The sequence below is a fragment of the Talpa occidentalis genome, unplaced genomic scaffold (genome assembly GCF_014898055.3).
Source record: "Talpa occidentalis isolate TD23 unplaced genomic scaffold, MPIMG_talOcc4v2.1 talOcc4.3, whole genome shotgun sequence".
In the NCBI taxonomy this organism is placed as follows: domain Eukaryota; kingdom Metazoa; phylum Chordata; class Mammalia; order Eulipotyphla; family Talpidae; genus Talpa; species Talpa occidentalis.
In genome coordinates this window covers 35,743,154-35,762,496 of record NW_023603184.1, presented here as the reverse complement: position 1 = coordinate 35,762,496, position 19,343 = coordinate 35,743,154, and the positions used below count along the sequence as shown (strand labels likewise).

At 44.9% G+C, this 19,343-nt stretch overlaps 1 protein-coding gene across 2 annotated transcripts in view; it reads left to right on the top strand.

Moving 5' to 3' along the window:
* Positions 1-19,343, top strand: part of LOC119255565 (tripartite motif-containing protein 5-like) — a 110,746-nt gene that overhangs the window by 24,779 nt on the left and 66,624 nt on the right. The gene's annotated exons all lie outside the window — the stretch shown is intronic.

The following is a 19,343-nucleotide window of genomic DNA, read 5'->3' as shown; positions in this document are numbered from 1 at the left end:
GCTCACAAATAGAGCACGTAAGACCCCCTTCCCCTGTGCGCTGGACTGGACAGTCAATGACGGGTAAGATTGGGGCAGACTAAAGAAGGCACTGGCTAGCCGCATGTCTGCGACTCCTGACGACCTAAGACAGGCGCAGTCCCCGAGGGGATTCAGCATAATAAACTTTGGCGTTCATGTTAAGCAGAAAAGACCCCCTCTGATGTTACAGGAAAGGATTGCTGTGCATCGGCACCATAAGCAACCAACAAACACTGCCTGAAAACACTGAGACACACACCGTTAATCTTTAACTTACAATTCAATAGCCCTGTGCTGCACTGCCCAGCTGTATGCTTTAAACTGGTTTAGCTGCTTTTAGAACATGCTTAAATATATGACTAAGAAAAAGTAATTATTGTGATTTTATAGTAAATGCTAATAACAAATAATAATATGTGGTAATTAAAAACTAATGTTATGATAAATATATGAAACATGATCATAATAAAAATCATGTAGGTAATTGTTGGCGCCTTACCTCGTGGCATCAGGATACTTCCCACTTCCGTGATTGGCTGTGCTCCTTTCGGCCCAGTGCACATGACGACCTCCGGCACACCAAATAAGGGCATGTGCCCTTCCGGGATTAGCTTCTTTAGGCCCAGTGCGCATGACGGCTTTGGCCTGCTTCTTCCGCTTCCGGTCCCCAGCTATAAAGCCCCGCCGAAACCGAAAGTAAAAGAGACCTGCGATAGCTGAACGAAGAATGCACGTGTCTCCCTCCGTGGTGTACTCCTGTTCTTCAGGTCGCTGCTCTCCCCTCGAGAACCTCGTTGACCAGTCCGCGGGCTCGGGCAGGTGATATTTAAGTTAAGGTTAGGATAACAAAGACCTCCTCTGAGTAAATTACAGTAAGTGCTTGATTCATCGATAATTGTACTTAAATGGAATTTAGGTGAAAAACAATATGTAATAATTCCTGCTATGTTTCACTGCATATCTGATGTATGATTTACCACAAACTGTGAAAAATAATCTTAGGTAATTGTCACAGAAATGTATAAAAAGAGAAGGTTGATTTTAATAAATTGCACTCAGATTTTCACTCTCCCTTGAGTGTGTCTGTGCTGCACCCCCCCCTGCAGTGACCCTCAGGGCTAATGGCTGTTGCCATGGTCCCTGAGGTCCGGCGTGGGCAAGGAACCATGCGCGCAGGGGGAGAACAGCAAACTCCCTAAGATGCAGAGAAACTGAATGCCTGCCAAGAAATAATGACCATCAAAAGCGGCCACAAAGATGATTAAAAGAAATGCTGACCACCTGGAACCTTATCTCGCTTTCTCAAGGCCCACAAACTTTATTCTGCTACAACTGTCTTTCTAAAATCTTTCCTTTTTCTGGTCATTGATTGCTAATTAAAAAACATACATAATTTAATAATTAAGCTAATGCAAATGAAACATTACTAAACACTGTGTTATAATAGAATTGTTAGTTTAATAATCTTTCTATTATGTGCTTAACTTTAGTACCTTTGATATTAACTGCATTATAAAATAAATTCACCCATGACAATTAATTATGAGTAAAAATGATAGTTCGTGCAACTAGAAAATAATTATATAAAACAGTAGAAAGAATTTATAGCCTGTCCAATTAGGAATGAGGCTAGGTCCAGATGTAACTTCGGACATAAATCACTGCCCTGTCAATTAAGCTAAGTCTATGAGCAAACTGATCTCTTTGATGTTCACTGTTCCTATGCTTTTAGAAAAACATATATATTCTGACCACTAGCTTAATAAAGACGCACTCAGATTTTCACTCTCTTCAAGTGTGTCTGTGTGTCATTTATTCATCGAATCCCTGACCACCCTGCGCAGTCTCTCAACCCTGAGACGGCCTCATCGTCCATCGCTGTGCTGGTCCGCGGCATGTCTGTGTGTCATTCTTGTCCCTCGCCCTAATTCCTTTGACCACCTTTCGCTCGTTCTCAATCCCTGAGACTGCCTCGATCTCCCACCGCCGCTGGGCTGGTCCGCGGCACTTTCTTAACTCTGGAATGATGTACCCAGGGTTTTATGCCTGCAAGTTTCAGAGAAGTATGTGTGCTTAGCAAAACATCATAAGGACCAGACCATTTTTCTGACAGCTGGTTTTGGGCATCCCCACTCTGCCAGGTCTTCAGTAAGACCTGATCTCCAGGTTTGAAGGGATGCAATGGTTGATCAGGAGGCATAGAGATCCTCGAGGTTGCGAAGTTGTGAATTACTGTCAGAACCTCCTGGATGTGTTTCACATATTGTGTGATCTGGCAATCTTGTGCTATTTCTGGACTGGCTTTCAGAACTGAGGCCTGGAAGGGTCTTCCGAACACAATTTCAAAGGGGCTTAATTGTAGCCCACTTCTTGGTGCCACTCTTATCCGGAGGAGGGCAAGGGATAGTACCTGGTCCTAACGAAGCTGTGTTTCTTGGCACAGTTTTGCCAAGGTTTTCTTTAAGGTGTTGTTCATTTTCTCTGTTTGTCCAGAAGACTGCGGTCTCCATGCAGCATGCAATTTCCAGTTGATCTGTAACGCACTGCTTACTGCATGAGTAACATCAGAGACAAATGCTGGCCCATTATCACTCTGGATAGAATCCGGCAACCCAAAGCGAGGAATTATCTCCTTCAGCAGCTGTTTTGTAACCTCGGAAGCTTTTTCCGTCTTTGTGGGAAATGCTTCCACCCACCCGAGAACGTGTCCACAAAAACCAATAGGTATTTGAAGTTGCCTGTTGTTCTAGGCATTTGTGTAAAGTCCACCTGCCAGTCCTCAAAAGGGCACTTGCCTCGATATTGAACCCCAATGGCTTTAGGGTGGGAGTTAGTCTTGGGGTTATTCCTGGCACATAGTTGACAACCTCGGGTGATCTGTTGTGCTATTCTATGCAAATATGGTCCCTTCAAATATGGGCGCACCATTTCTAATAAGGCATCTCTCCCATAGTGAGATCCTTCGTGAAGATGTTTGAGCACCGGATATAGCAGGGCCTCCGGGAGGAGTATCATCCCATGGGAGTTTACTCTCCAATTGGAGCTGGGGTCAAACTCAGTAAATCCCCATGCACGAGCTCTCTCCTCATCCCGCTCGGTGTATTCAGGAGCATACTGAGTCAGGTCCACAAGAGGGATGAGTGCACCCTGGAGGGCAGAAAGGGCAGAAAGTGCAGCGGCCTTAGCCACCCGATCAGCTGCCATGTTGCCCTTTGCCATGTCAGACCCACCCTTTTGGTGGCCAGGACAGTGCATCACAGCGACAGCTGATGGTAAAGCTACTGCCTTTAACAAGGCCAGGATTTCTAATGGGTGTTTGACATCCTTGTTGCTCGCGGTAAGAAGTCCTCGCTCCTTCCAAATGGCCCCATGCATGTGGAGAATCATAAAAGAGTATTTTGAGTCAGTAAATATATTGACTCTTTTACCTTTTGAGAGTTCCAAGGCACGGGTCAGGGCTATTAATTCGGCTTTCTGCGCTGATGTACCTGCTGGAAGAGCCTTGGCTTCCACGGTGTTCTGGAGCGTCACCACTGCATATCCAGCACATCGACGGCCTTGATCCATAAAGCTGCTGCCATCTGTAAATAGCTCCCACTCTGGATCCGGCAGAGGCTGGTCCGTTAGATCTAGTCGGCTGGCATACACTGTGTCTATGGTTTCTAAACAGTTATGGATTAAAGTGTCATCCTCAGATCGGTCTGCATTGCTTGGAAGCAGTGTGGCAGGATTCAGAGAATTAGAAACCTGCAGTTTCACATTAGGATTGTCCAACAGAGCTGCTTGATATTTTCCCATTCACCCAGTGGTTAACCAAAGTCCACCCTTCTGCTCCAGCTGTGTCAAGACCTGATGTGGCACACACACAGTGATGGGCTGACCCAATGTAAACTTCTCTGTCTCATGTAGGAGGTCACAAGTGGCAGCCACAGCACGCAAGCATGGAGGCCATCCTTTAGTGGATGCAACGGGCTGCATTTCTGGTCCCAACAATTGGATCAGCACTCCTAGGCCAACCCCCTGTCTCTCATGTACATAAAGTCTGAATGGCTTCCTAAGATCCGGAAGTCCTAATGCTGGTGCTGAGATTAACTTTTATTTCATCAAAAGCCTTTTGACATTCTGGAGTCGAAGACAAAGGTTCAGAGTCCAGGCCTTTGAGAGCATCATATAAAGGTTTTGCTATTAGTCCAAAATTAGGAATCCAAATCCTACAAAACCCAGCCATACCCAAAAATCCGCACAACTGTCGCCGGTTATCAGGGATTCTAAGGGCTGAAATTACCTGTTTTCTTTCCGTCATCAGGCTCCATCTGCCTTTCTTAATTTCAAACCCCAAATATGTCACAGCTTGTTTGCATATCTGTGCCTTATTAGGTGACACCTTGTAGCCACATTCTGCCAGGTGGTTCGGTACCACTATGGTATTTTCCAGACAAGATTCGTAGTCTGGACTTGCAATCAATAAATCATCTACATATTGCAATAAGACACCCTGGTTTAGTTGAACCTTCCTGAGATCCCTGGCCAGTATTTCCCCAAAAATAGTTGGGGAGTTCTTAAATCCCTGTGGAAGCACAGTCCAGCAATACTGGAGAGTGCTCTTGGACTTAGGGTCCTGCCACTCAATGGCAAAGAGCAGTTGATCCTGGACATCAATTGGGATACAGAAAAAGGCATCCTTCAGGTCTAATACCGAAAACCACCCAAAGTCACCAGGTATGGCAGTTAATAGGGTGTACGGATTAGGCACAGTGGGATGTAAATCCTGAACAATATCATTAATAGCCCTTAAATCTTGGACAAAACGGTACTCGCCTGTATGGGGTTTCTTCACTGGCAGAATCGGAGTGTTGTACGGTGAGCGGCAGGGCCGAATGAGTCCAGATTGAAGGAACCTTTTCAATACTGGCTCAATTCCCCTCAAGGCCTCCTCCCTTAAGGGGTATTGTTTCCTCCTCGGGGTTCTGCTCTCCTCTGTCACTTCTATCTTTACAGGCTCCGCATTTTTCGCATGTCCTGGGGTTCCATCAGCCCAAACCCACTTACTTACTCTTTCAACAATTTCTGGAGCTAAAATTTCACCTTTTGGTGGAGCATCTTGAGTGAGCAACATCTGGAACTGCAGAGCATGCTCTGGAGGAACCTGTAGGTGAAGCCTCTGATTTTTGGGTGAGAATATAATTTGTGCATTGAGCTTACTTAAAAGATCACGACCAAGTAGAGGGATTGGACCCTCTTCCATGTATAGGAAGCTGTGCTGGAGCTGTGTGGTGCCTAGCCGGCACTCCAAAGGTTGCAGGAAGGGTGTCTGTTGTGACTTCCCTGTAACCCCAATGACTGCTGCAGTCTTTTTGCTCATTTTAGTTAATTTCGAATTCAAAACTGAGTATGTTGCTCCAGTGTCCACCAAAAAATCAATGAGATGATCCCCCACAGCGAGGGTTACCCGGGGCTCCGAGAGGGTTATTTTGATGGGCTTAAGATCTAGTGGAGCCCCTGGGCACCCCTATTCTTCATCTGAACCTTCTCCATGAACTATCATTTGTCTCCTTTCCTCCACACTTGGCTCCAGATTCCTTCTACTCTGTCTATATTCCCTCCTATCTTCACCTGAGACCCTACTCTGTGCTATCACTGGTCTCCTGTCCTCTGTGCTGGGCTCTCGATTCCTTCTCCGTCTGTATTCCCTATCATCATCTGAGCCTCTACTCTGTGCTAACATCTGTGTTCTTTCCTCTCTTCTTGGTTCCTGGTTCTGTGTACTCCTCCTATATTCCCTCCTGTAACCCCTACGTGAATCATCCTGTCGTGGTGTCCTCAGTCTTCTATCCTGCCTTCTGTAATTACTGCGTCTGCCTCTTCCCTGTAACCTGGGACAACTGTACTTCCAATGTCCCTCTTCCCTACAGAAAGCACACTGATCTCTTCCTAGGGGTTCACGTCTCTGTCCATTACTGTTTTCCCGAAACCCTGTCCTGTGCTCTCTTTGTACAGAAACAGTCACAGGTTTCGGTCTTCTGTCCTCTCTATTATTATAAACCTTAAATGCTAAGTCCACTACCTGGGACAGACTCATCTCTGTGACGCCGTCTACCTTTGCTAACTTTCTCCTTATGTCTGGAGCACTATTTGTGATGAATGCCATAGTGAACACACGAGCATTTTCTGGGGCATCTGGATTTATATCCGTGTGATTTGTATATGCCTGAATAATCCTCTCAAGGAACTCTGATGGATCCTCATTAGCCCCTTGTGTAAGTTCTAATATTTTGTTAAAATTTTTTTGTTTGGGGATTCCCTGCTCAAGTTCTACCAATAAACATTTTTTATACAGATTCAACTTCGCCAGTCCTCCATTGTTGGGATCCCATATAGGATCTTCCTCTGGGACAGCAATCTCTGGCTCTGGGGATTGGCTATCCTGTTGGTGGAGACGGTCAGCCTCCTCCCTGGCTTTCCTCACTACCATCCTCCGCTCATCTAGACTTAGTAAAGTATTTAACATTGACTGAATATCTGCCCAGTTAGGGCAGTGGGAGAGAAAGATGGAGGCAAACAAGTCCGCCATCCTCTTAGGAGCCTGCCGGTACGGGTGAACAGAACTCCTCCAATTTAGGAGGTCCCCGGTGCTAAAAGGATGGTGCTACCAAAAGTACCCAGCAGGTCGCCCCTGTTCATTCAAGCCACCCATCGGCAACTGGTGAAGAGGAAACTGTCCTGCCTCAGGGTGATCGTTCCTGCCAAAATGGGTGCTGCTCCTAGTGTGGGGAGGAGATGCCATTATAATGACCTCCCTGGAGGGCAATGGAGGCTGTGAAGCCTCAGGATTCTGTGCAGGAGGGGCCTCAGGAGGGGCCTGGTCACATGGCAAAGGCCTTTGTCCTGAAGCCTCAGGAGTCTGTGCGGGAGGGGCCTCTTCATGTGGAGAAGGCCTTTGTCCCGATGTGTTTAAGGTATTTAGCAAATGATGCTCCTCCTCCTCCTCTTCTAACTCCACCCTTCTGCAGTCCTCATGGGAAAAAGGTTTATCTCTTCTCTGCACCATTAGCCTAGCCATCTCATCTACCATATCCAATTTATGGAGGGCGGCCTGTATCTGGTCCTGCATACTTTTGAAAGCTGACTCAAAAACCTTACGATTTTCATCCCTTATACTCTTAATAGTTAAATCAAAAGCCTGATTTTCATGGCACACTTGATCCTGCATGCTTTTAAAAGCTGACTCAAAAGCCTGATTTTGATGTTGCACTTGATCCTGCATGCTTTTAAAAGCTGACTCAAAAGTCAGATTTTGTTGTTTCATAGCTAAGTTAAGAGCTTGAATTTGTTGCCGCACATTCTCAGTATGTGAAGTAACACCACTACTTCTCATAGAAACAAGAATGTAGCACATGGCTCCTATGCACATTACCAAAAAAACACCCAGAAGCACAGATTGCAAAGGGATGGCTTGTAAACCACCCACATATGTATACAGAAGTAAAATCATGTGCCATACACTAGGTTTAATCCAATTATTTACACTTATCAAACTGTTGGTAATATTTAACGAAAAAGGCAACTTAAAATCGAGGCCGGAAAAAAAAACTGAAAGAACTCAAGTTAGGGATTACACTGCTGAAGTTCATGGTTGAGGCCGCGTTTGGGTCAAAACCACAACCACAAGAGCTGTATGCGCGGAAGAAAAAAAAAAAACAGACTTTTCAAGACGTGAAAAAAAGATTTTCACTGCGAGTCCTGCAGACCTAATGCGCTTTATGGTGACCAACGCAAGAAAAATTACTTTGGGCTGGTCAACCATGGGTGAAGCTTGGAAAGCACGTTGGGCACCAGCTGTTATAGAGCAGCCCCGATTTTGAACAGGTTCCTGGCTGTGGGTCCTCACCCGCGCCCTTAAAAGAGACTTATGAATACTCCACTACAGGCACACTCAAAAGGTTAATAAAAGGTTTATTTACAAGGGAAAAGGAAAGAAGGAAAATGTACAACTTAGGGAGAAAATAGGGAAATAAAGTCTTTAATGCATCCTACCCGATCCGCCGACCTGGAAACCCAAAGTCACTCTCAGAGCTGGCCGGACGCTGCGAGCTAGCGGAGAGTCAAAATGGGGGGCCCCTCCAAAGCCCACGTGTCTGCCTTTATACCAACCTGGCTGCTTAACCCCACCCTCAGGTCCCAGCCACCTTCCCTTTGGTGGTGATGGGATTTGGAGTTCCCAGTGTCTTTGGCTTTGGTCTGGAGTTGGGGGGTGGAGTCCACAAAACCTGTATGGAATTAGCTTTAGGACATCCTTTTCCCCCTAACAAATCCTGTCCGGGTAGGTGTCCACGCAGTGGGTGAACTGCAAAAGAGGAAGGTGGGCGAACTCGCCCTTGAGGTGACATGAGAGCACAGGTTTGACGACGGGAACATATTTGTCAGAATTTTGCACCCAAGGAGGGGTGAAAGAAGAGCAGAGTCAGGAATTGGGTAAGTGGGCATGGCCCGACGTGGAAGGAATCGTGGACCTGTGGAATGACCAACTCCGCCTGTTAAAAAGAGCATAGGGGGCCTCTCCGGTGGCGCAGTGGTTGAGCCTTGGGTTGCGAAGCTGCCCGCAGCCTCTGCAGCGCCAGTTCGATCCCGGCTGCTCCCCGGCCACTGGAGGAGGGTCCCACATGGCGCGCAGACCTCTCCTGCCACCCGCTGCTCCCCTCAGCAGTGTACTTCGGTCCTTCTGCCTGCTCTGCTCCCCGCTCTGGCTCTGGTGAATTCTCTCACCCTCCTGTGTTTCTGACTGTACCCAGTGCTTGTATAAATAAATAAATAAATAATAAATAAATAAATCTTATAAAAAAATTAAAAAAAAAAAAAAGAGCATAGGGGCAGGGTCTGCAGCCAGAGTCAGTTGGGAGAGCCCTTGCCGCTGCATCAGCCTTGTTACTACCTGTGGTAACATAAGATGCCTCCTTCCCAAATATTCTACTCTTATCCTCTACCAGTATTGCTCATCCAGAAAGAAAGCTCAGCTGAGAGAACAGGAGTAAGTAGGAGGAATTTCTTTGCAACTTTTATCCTACAAAATGATTTACTTGAGGATGTTAATGTATACATATGTCAGAAAAGGTAGTATAACAAGATGCCAAGGCCCAGAGGAAGGGCAATTAGATTAGGGGAGCCCCTGTACTTCTTCCTGTGCAAGCTGCAGCTATTAGCGGGCAGAGTGAAGTGTACCTGTTGATATTGAAAAGTGGCCTGTTTCCCTCAGCTAATAAAAGGAAACAGTTTGAGGAAATGGAAAGTAGTTTAATTTGTGACAAAGTGAGGAGGGCAGCAGACTGTCTGAAAGACCACTTTTCTGCCCTTTGGCAGAGGGCGGGTATTTATACAAATTAGTAAAACAAAGGGGAGTTGGGCCAGGGTCTGCAAAGGGGAGGCAGGAAGAGTCAGCATGTCCTTTTGATGTAGGCCTACCTGTGGGTGCCAGCTTGCTTTGCTGACACCTGCTGTTTAACTTATTATCTTCTTAGGAATATCCTTCCTTTTGGTGAGACTGCAAGAAGACAAACTTGTTAAATGCAAAGGATAAGAATACTTACCTGATGTGGCAGGAAAAGAGACCTGTCCTTTTCACTGCATCACCCCCCCATCCCACCCCTGCTTTCTGGGACCTGTGCCTGGGACCAGCCTCCAGCAAAATGTCATGTCAGGGGTTCCTGAAAGGATGAGACGGCCTCAGCGAATACAAATGATCTGAAACTTAGGGACTGAGGGGAAGGGAATGAGGAGACACTGACACTTGGTGAGGTGTTAGTATCTTCTGCCAAAAGGCTCAGCAGGTTCTTTATTTATACATTTTTTGCATTGAGATTACATTATCAAGTGCATAAAAACAAAGCAGAAACAATTAGTGCAACTCTTTTTCCGTGCTCTCAGCAAGAAGGCAACCTTCAAGGTTAATAAAAAACTAAGTCTTACACTAAAATTCATTGTTTCAGCTAAACAATAACCTAAGACAATTGATAGCCATCAGTACATTCCTATCAGCTAAAGCCTAAGCAAAGAAAGGACTTTTTTTATTCTCATGGTCTTCACACCAGGGGCCGGCTGCTACTCAGCTATCAGAACTTCCTCTACCTAGAAACTCCTTAACGCAAATAGCTTCATTTAAGAACTTTCCCAAGAAAATTCAAGGGAAGGCAAAAGAAGGACCTACTATAAATGTTGTATTGTAATGCTTGTCAGGCATGTTCAATAACTTGTCTTCCATTGTCAAGTGGGCCAAATTGTTTAATAATTAGTTTTTAAGAGATAATTTTTCGTGCCGTTTATTTACTGTATACTGATGCATATAATGTAGCGCCTAATGTACTTTTTGGGAAATTTTTCTCCTTTTATGACCAAGAACAAAAAGTGAAGGGATGTTAGAATCTTCAGCCCCACGGTGTGAGGCCCTTAACTTGGCCCATGGTGTGAGGCCCTTTGAGCTTCCCTGCTTGCCAGTAGTTTATCTGGCTGAGGCTAATAGGCCTCCTGCAGCAGACCTGCTTCAGAACAGTTTTTCTGTGGTTCCCTGCCTGAAGGTGCTTTAGATCTTTGGCACGGTTTTGGGCCTCAGTGGCCCCACTTTAAGTCAACCTTGTTTGGACATTTACCCATTAGTGGATGGACAATTTTGTTTAGAAATATCCTTTCTTTTCTCACCCTCTGCACACTAATTCTATTAAAGTGATATTCCACTGAAGGTTTGCTTTGCCTTTTGTACATGATGTGGTTTTTGCAGTTGTTGGGTTTGGAGGCCGGGCTCTTGGGTTCACTCTGGGGAAGGTGTCACCAGAGCTCCCCTTTCAGAGGCTCACGGTGAGTTTCCCGGGCCAGTTTCTCATGAGACATGATGTTAGTTATATTTAAAGAGCAGGTTTATTATAAAAGGGAGAGAAGAATAAAGGACAATTACATAGACACATGCAGGAAGAAGGTGCTGCCCCAAAAGGGACAAGTTTGCTAAGACAGAGACCTGCATGGTTGCAGACAGGCAGCCTTGAGGAGAGCTGCCTCTGCTGAGGGAGGTCAGTGAGGGAAAGTCCTGGCAGGTACCGGTCACGGGAAGGCAGGAAACTGCTGCCCTGCAGAGGGAGAGAGTTGGTGAAAAGGAGCACCTGCATAGTCACAGGTGGGCACAAGGAGTGCTGCCCCAGCCAGTGCAGAGACTGCCCTGATAGAGTCTTCTCTCTGGGAGGGTCACTCCTTCCTGGAGTGGTTTGTTTGTTGTTGCCTTGGAATAAACTATGTAGAATTTGAAAGTGGACAGATTTCTACAAGGACCCTCAATCTCCATATGTCTACCTTTAGGTCTGCTCTGCTGACACCCCCTACAGCATCTGATACCTGCTTGGGTCTTGTGCTTTGTGATCTAGGCATTGGCTCCTAAGGATCTTAGCTCCCATAGCTGGGTTAATGGCTGGGTAAATCCCTTCTACCCCCATCTCCAGCTCTTGGCTTTGTGAGCCAGGTTTCTGATCTTGTGGGTTTCCTTTCCACTTTTTTCTATGCTTATCCTCCATCATGTGGATGACTAGATCCATTTAGAAAGTAGAATTCTGGGCCTCCCCTGGTGGCGCAGCGGTTGAGCGCTGGGCTGCGAAGCTGCCAGCGCAGCCTCTGCAGTGCCGGTTTGATCCCCGACTACCAGGCAAGGGACCCACATAGCGTGCAGACCTCTCCTGCCGCCCGCTGCTCCCCTCAGCAGTGTATTTCATCAGTCTGCCTGTTCTGTTCCCCGCTCTGGAACTGGTGAATTCTCTCACCTTCCCGTGCTTCTGACTGTACCTGTTGTGCCCAAGATCAGCAGACTCGGCAAGCATAGCCTCCAAGAATCCAAAGACAGCTGATGCAAATGCAAAAGGGAGTTTATTACGGGCTCGAGACCGGGCCCTCGACACACACCAATGCAACGGCAGAGGTCGAGAGCCCCGAACAGAGGAAGCAGGGGTATCTTATAGGGTCGTGAGTGGCGCGAACTTTGCAAGAAGCTGGCAATTACTCACTGGCTACTACAAAGGCATTTTGGCGCGCGCGGTTACAGTTTCAAACTGATTGGACGGTTAGAGATGCTGTCCCATTTATGGACAGGACTGCCCTCATTGGCGGCCGGGGTGGTCTGCTTTTTCGTCACCAAGTGGAGTGAGGGTTGTGACTGCTGAAAATATCTCCGAATGCGGCTGGACAAGGACTAACATATCAAGGTGGAGGATATACAAAATGGCGAAACCTCAGCTAAGCTTGGTTCCACATTCCCCCATTTTTTTTTTTTTTTTGAAAAACGGCTAGTCAGCTAAGAAAACAACAGCTACCAAGCCTTTTTTATCCGTTAGTCAGTCTCAGAATTATGGTTAAGTTCAGCCACATAATGTGTTCACAGGTTTATAGGTACAGGAAAATTTAAAATTGCCATCCTTATACAAAACACTGACTTTTTCTGGGTCATCTCAGACCACGACCTCTGAAAATCAGACTCTAAACCATCTATCTAGTCAGCAAGAGGTATTATCTTCAGTAACAAATGAGAATTACTCTGCTCAAACAAGGGATCTCTCTCCAGTTAGCCAGTCACAGAGTTATTCATTTGGTCACTAAACATTAGCTATTGAATAAAACAGGTTGCTGCCCACCAGTCTTAATACTAACCCCTTTTCATTTCCTCCTTGCATAAATGAGTCTGCTGCTCCAATTAAAACACTCTCTGTTATCACTTGAAGGAAACCAAGGCCAATGTTAACACATTCCTTTAGTTGTTATCTCTGAAGCCTTCCTAAACTCTTCAGAGGTCCCCTCCTGCACTGTCCCTAACACTGCCTAATTACCCTAACTTGCCCTATGTCTCATTTTTCCCCTTCTGCGAATGGAGCCCCTAACTGCAGTTAGGAAAAGGGGTGTTGTTCTGATCAGTAACTGCTTCCTGCTGAAAGTGGGTGATGAGGGGAAACAATCAGGGCTCCACCGCAGGGCGATGATCTAAGGGACCTCGAAAGGACAGTGGAGGCTTTATAGTTTGATGGTCTCCAGGCGAGAAATGACCTCGATGAAGGCATTGATGATGTAAGGCCCAAGCAAGAGAAAAACAAAAACAAAAGATTTCAGTTCAAGAGTAAGGAGGTCACAATTTTTTTTTTTTTTTTAAACTTTAGCCATTAACAGGTCTAGGGCTTTAGGGTTTTATACATACTTAATGTTACTGCAGTTATCAAAATGTGGCCCTCTAAATGTTAGTACATAAAATGTTAAGTTTAAACAGAATAAGGTAATTATCCAAGATGAAGACTCAGGACATTAAAACTTGATTATTATTGCACTTATTTTTATAGAAAAATGGAAATTTTACATGATAATTTTTTTAAATGTGAACAGACAAGTTGCAAAATTACAGACTCACCGGTACCAATCAAGATCTGCAACAAACAGTTTCTTTGAACCGATGCTCAACATCAATGCACAACGAGACCTGGCCAACCATGATCATGCAAACAAAAATCTTCACAGTATATTTTTATGTTTATAAAACGGTTTTAAAGAAATACTTTCATAAACATTTCTGGTGCAACTTTGTCAATGACAAAGAAACACAAAGCTATTCTTTAAACAAGTAGCCTCGTAGCAAGCAAGGTAGCAGTGTGTAAAAGTGTCTTGGCTCAGTGGCCATCTTTATTAGTGAGGGGGACAATCGACCAGTAGGTCAATCCAAAGAATGGGAGTAAGGCAGAGCAAGTGGCCCTTATTTACCAAAAAGATGATCTTTTTGTCTGCCACTTCTAGGGTCACCCGAGGCTTATCCATATAAACATTAAACAGGGGAGCTTGTCTCACCTCTGGGCTTCTTCAGAGAAGGTCTTCTCCTGCACTGGATTCTTCATCAGAGGCAGCTGACCGTCAAGCCTGTCCTCTCATCCTGGCCTTTGGTTGGGCTGGCCCCCTCCCTCTCTGGAGAGTGGGACAGTCCCCTTTTTCAGAGCCTTGTATGATGGCACTGAAGGCATGGCCCTGGGGACAGCTTTTTGCAGCTGAGTTATCCTGGTTGCTGGCAGTGGATGCAAGCTGGCAGCCCATTGAGAGGTTGAGGTCCCCAATGCCCTAGGGCGCATGGGGCCTTGGGTGAGTCTGAGGTGGCAGAATACTGTGATGGCAACTGCCATCTACTGGGCCCTTTTTTTTTTTTGCCTCTCTCCCTTTTTTTTTTTTTTTTTTTTTTTTTTTAGCAAGTCCCCTCCATCTTACTGTAGGCCTTGAAGGCTATGTCTAATAAAAGTGTTAAAAGGATTTTAGGCCCTTGATTTAGTCTCCGGAGCCTGCACCTGATGTCAGAACAAGGATGGCTAAAAGATACATATTTTAATTATACATTTTTATACGTTTTATACAATCTCTATAAAATAGAGTCTAGAGACCATTTGGATATTAAGTGACACCAAAACAGTGAATAATATTCTCCCAATTTTGAATAATTAAATATTATAATTTTTTTTTTATATAGTGTTTACATATAGTACTGGAGAGAAAAATACAGGAAACACAAAAGTTATCATGCTGCCTCTCTTGTGAAGAAGCTAACTAGTTTTTCACCATTTCTGTCATTAACTATAAAACAGGTGTTTGATATAAATTATTTTACTTTACCTTGTTTACCTGTCCTGTGTTTAAAATGCTACTATTTTCCACATACACACTTTTGCATATAACACCTCTTTGCCAGGGGCACATGGGATAAAATAGTTGGTTTTTTTCAACAAGCAATGAATAGGCAATTGCCAAAATCCAGCAATGTATTACCAAAAAGGCAAGGGATTTCATAAAATACAAAACTGAAATTTTTAGATTTACTTAAGAAGTTAAAATTTTTATACTAATTTTTAACCAGAGTCCAGACTATTAAAAACAATTATAACATTATACAGTTTATAGAGTCAAGGCCAAAATACAGAGATACAGGACTCCTGGGAAAAGAAGTTAAAACACGCACAACAGTATAAGGCATTACCTTCACTTTACTTGTATTCAGAATTATTACATCCTAGTTTCTAATCTCTGCATGTAAGACACCGTAATAGCTGTTTATCATCTCTTTAGAATGCACAACTTAGACACATTTTTAATTAAAAATTTAGTTGAGATGACATTAAACTTTAGTCTCCTTACAATAAGGAACAAAATGTAAACCTTAAAGTTCAGTAAATGGTTAGCAAATTTTTTTTTTTTTTTATAGAGGCATGTTTTATTTATTTATTTGTTTGTTTGCTTGTTTGTTTTGTTTATACATGCACTGGGTACAGTCAGAAGCGCGGGAGGGTGAGAGAATTCACCAGAGTCAGAGCGGGGAGCAGAGCAGGCAGAAGGACCGAAGTACACTGCTGAGGGGAGCAGCGGGCGGCAGGAGAGGTCTGCGCGCCATGTGGGACCCTCCTCCAGTGGCCGGGGAGCAGCCGGGGATCGAACCGGCCCTGCAGAGGCTGCAGGCAGCTTCGCAACCCAGTGCTCAACCGCTGCGCCACCAGGGAGGCCCTGGTTAGCAAATTTTTATTATTAAACTTAGCAAAACCTTAGTTTAGTTTTAGTTTTTCCTTAGAACTGGAATTTTAAGTCAACTTCAGAGTTGCCACTGTAACAATTTTATATACCAAGTTTTTTTCCTTAGGCAAGCACTAGATATGTTACAGGGCAGGGAGAGGGGCAGCCCAGACCCCCAAACCTGCCTGTTCTAAATGGGTTCTGCCATCAGCTGCATCAACACAAAACATACAAGACTTTAATGGGAAGGAACTTTAATACAATTAGGAGACAATACAGGAAAGGCAAAGAATCTAGTTTCTAAATTAAGCACCCAAAGTGGGTAAAACTCTGTCCCCTCGTGGGTAAAACTCTGTCCAAATGGGATTGGCCCAAGCCAGGCCCCAAAGCCTGCCACAAGTTTAAGGCCTCTTCCAGTGAGGACCCACAGGAAAGGGTTAGAAACAACCAGACAAGCTCGGAAGGAAAAGAGCAAAATTAAAATCAAGGTAAAAGTTGCCATTGTCTCCTCCCCACGGGTCTCACCCACATCTGTGTCACCCAGTACACAACCAAAAGGCAAGCGCAGTTTCTTCACGTGTCTGTAGGCTCCATGGGCCTCCTCCAGGTCTCCTTCTGGATTTTTTTTTTTTTTTTAATCTTGTTTTCTTCCTCCCTCTCTTGGGTGGGGCAGGGAACCAGGAATTTCCCCCTTTCCTGGGGACCACCCTGTTACAGATAGATTGACAAAAGCAAGAAAGAAAAGGAAAAAAAAAATAGACACCTAATACTATATACATTTTTTCAGTAACTTGTCCATATGGCTTTAGATGTTACCTTGAATTTTGCAAGGAAGTCTAGTCCTTTACTGGGAGAATATATTGTTTTTTTCCAAGGGGAAAAGACAAGTAGATCAGTCTTTCTGGAACAAGATCTTATCAAGAGAAGTTTAGATAAAAGCCTAGAAGTAAGTTTGTTAGCATAGGCCAGGTTAATTATTTTTTTTCGTACAGCACAAGTAAACATATTTAAACAAAGCAAAGCACCAATTTTTTTTTTAACACTTAAACCTTAAGGCATGTATGCTCTAAACTATTAAATTTTGAATTAGCTTTTGTTTACTACAATTTTAGATTGCAATTTTAAAATTTAGGATTTTTTTTTTTTATAGGCGCCATTTATAATTAATTCTCCGGAGGCAAAAAGCAACAATAAAGAGATCTCTTAATTTTTATTTGAAATTTTTTTTGCCACGTGCACTAATTTTCAGAAACAGTTATTTTTACCAATATTTGCAAAAACACTGAGAAACTACAATTTAGTAAACTCCAGTTTTTTTTTTTTGTTTGTTGTTTTTTTTTTTTTTAAGGTGGACAAAGGGACAGACTAATTTCCCCACAGCTGGAAGGCAGCAGAAATATACCAGAGATCTCAACACTGGAGAAAATGTCCAGGCAGCTGCTTGTTGAGATCAGAGGCAGCGTTTCTTACCAGCCAGCTGTGGTGACTTTTTAGTCCCCAGTATTTTACTTTTTGCCATGACTGTGTCCAAAGACAGTGGAGTAGGCATTGCCCTACCCATGGTTACGAACACACAAACGCAACAAAGACAACAAACACCAGGAACAAAACAAAATTAGTTTTTTTTTTTTTTTGAACTTTCTCAAAAGGGGAACCTGCCCCAGTGCTGCCCCACAGGGGTACGGATAACCAATCAGAGGTCCCTGGGTAGAGACAAACACCAAAGTTTTAAGAATAACAAACACACTAAAGGAACCAAAAACAAATTTTTCAAACGGAGCCCATACAAATGCTACCCCAGTGCTGCCCCACAGGGGATAGCCATTCAGGTGGTCCGGGGACGTCTCCCCTGGTCCACGCCAAGACGCCTACCAGCGCGTCCACTTAAGCGTCTGGCTACCAAAATTACAGGTTTGCAAACAATTTCACAGGTACTGAGCACAAAAAAATACAAATACAGGTACTCAGTACTTCTACAGGTTTGCAAACAATTCTACAGGTACTGAGCACAAAAAATACAAATACAGGTACTCAATACTACAGGTCTGCAGACTAAAACCTCACCACTCACCTGCGCGCTTTAATGGCTCCCTTCAGCTGTTTGGTGGTTGGGGTCTGTGCTAGCCGATCCCGGACGAGCCCCCAAATGTTGTGCCCAAGATCAGCAGACTCGGCGAGCATAGCCTCCAAGAATCCAAAGACAGCTGATGCAAATGCAAAAGGGAGTTTATTATGGGCTCGAGACCGGGCCCTCGACACACACCAATGCAACGGCAGAGGTCGAGAGCCCCGAACAGAGGAAGCAGGGGTATCTTATAGGGTCGTGAGTGGCGCGAACTTTGCAAGAAGCTGGCAATTACTCACTGGCTACTACAAAGGCATTTTGGCGCGCGTGGTTACAGTTTCAAACTGATTGGACGGTTAGAGATGCTGTCCCATTTATGGACAGGACTGCCCTCATTGGCGGCCGGGGTGTTCTGCTTTTTCGTCACCAAGTGGAGTGAGGGTTGTGACTGCTGAAACTATCTCCGGAATGCGGCTGGACAAGGACTAACATATCAAGGTGGAGGATATACAAAATGGCGAAACCTCAGCTAAGCTTGGTTCCACACTAACAATGCAACAGAAGCTGCAAGTAAAGTGTGTTAAATTGTTACCCGTTCAGAAGGGTCTTTTTCTGTTTTCCTCCAATCCATTGTACATAAATCTTGAAGAGACAGTAACTGGAGTCAAGTGAGGAACATTTATTGTGGTCACACTAGAAGAGGGCGGGCAGCAGCCACCCTGAGCCACACTCCCTAGTTGAGAGCATCAAGGATCCTGCTTTATGAGGCTCATCACCAGACTGGGCTAGTGGGGAAGTAGGGTATTGGCTGGCCTTGGGTTTTCTAGCTTGGATTTCAGGGCCTTTAAGCACCCATAGATGCTTTATCTGGTCTCACCTTAACACCCTCCTATTGTTACAGGGCAGGGAGAGGGGCAGCCCAGACCCCACAAACCTGCCTGCTGTAAATAGGTTCTGCCATCCGCAGCATCAGCACAAAACATGAGACTTTAATGGGAAGGAACTTTAATACAATTAGGAAACAATACAGGAAAGGCAAAGAATCTACTTTCTAAATCAAGCACCCAAATTTACCCATCCCCTCGTAAGTAAAAGTCCATCCAAATTTACCCATCCCCTCGTAAGTAAAAGTCCCCAGTGGGGACACACAGAAAAGGATTGGAAACCACCAGACAAGTCTGGAGGGAAAAGAGCAAAACCAAAATCAAGACAAAATCCACCATGGTCACCTCCCCACGGGTCTCACCCATATCTGTGTCACCCAGTCCACGACCAAAAGACAAGCTCAATTTCTTCACATGTTTCTTGGCTCCATGTGCCTCCTCCAGGTCTCCTGCTGGCTCCATCCTGCTTCCTTCCTTCCTCCAGTCTCCTCTCCAGCTTCACCTCCTTCCTGCACAGCTCTACACTCCCTTGGGTGGGCCAGGGAACCTAGAACCTCCCCCTTTCCTGGGGACCACCCTGTTAAACTATGACAAGGGAAAGTGAATTCCAGCTGTTTAGGTTTTCAGCTCTCTGGACCAGCCAGGCAGATCAACACGGTACCCGGGGGAGGAAGCAGGGGCTTGGTATAGGACAGGGGTATGCGAGGAGTGGAGACAAAGCCAGGATCATGGCCAGTCTCATTTATTCAGGAATGTGTACAAGGTTATATAGGGTTCAGAGGGGGAGGTCTCTCCTTATCTCGAACAAGGAGAGACCACCAATGCAAACAAGC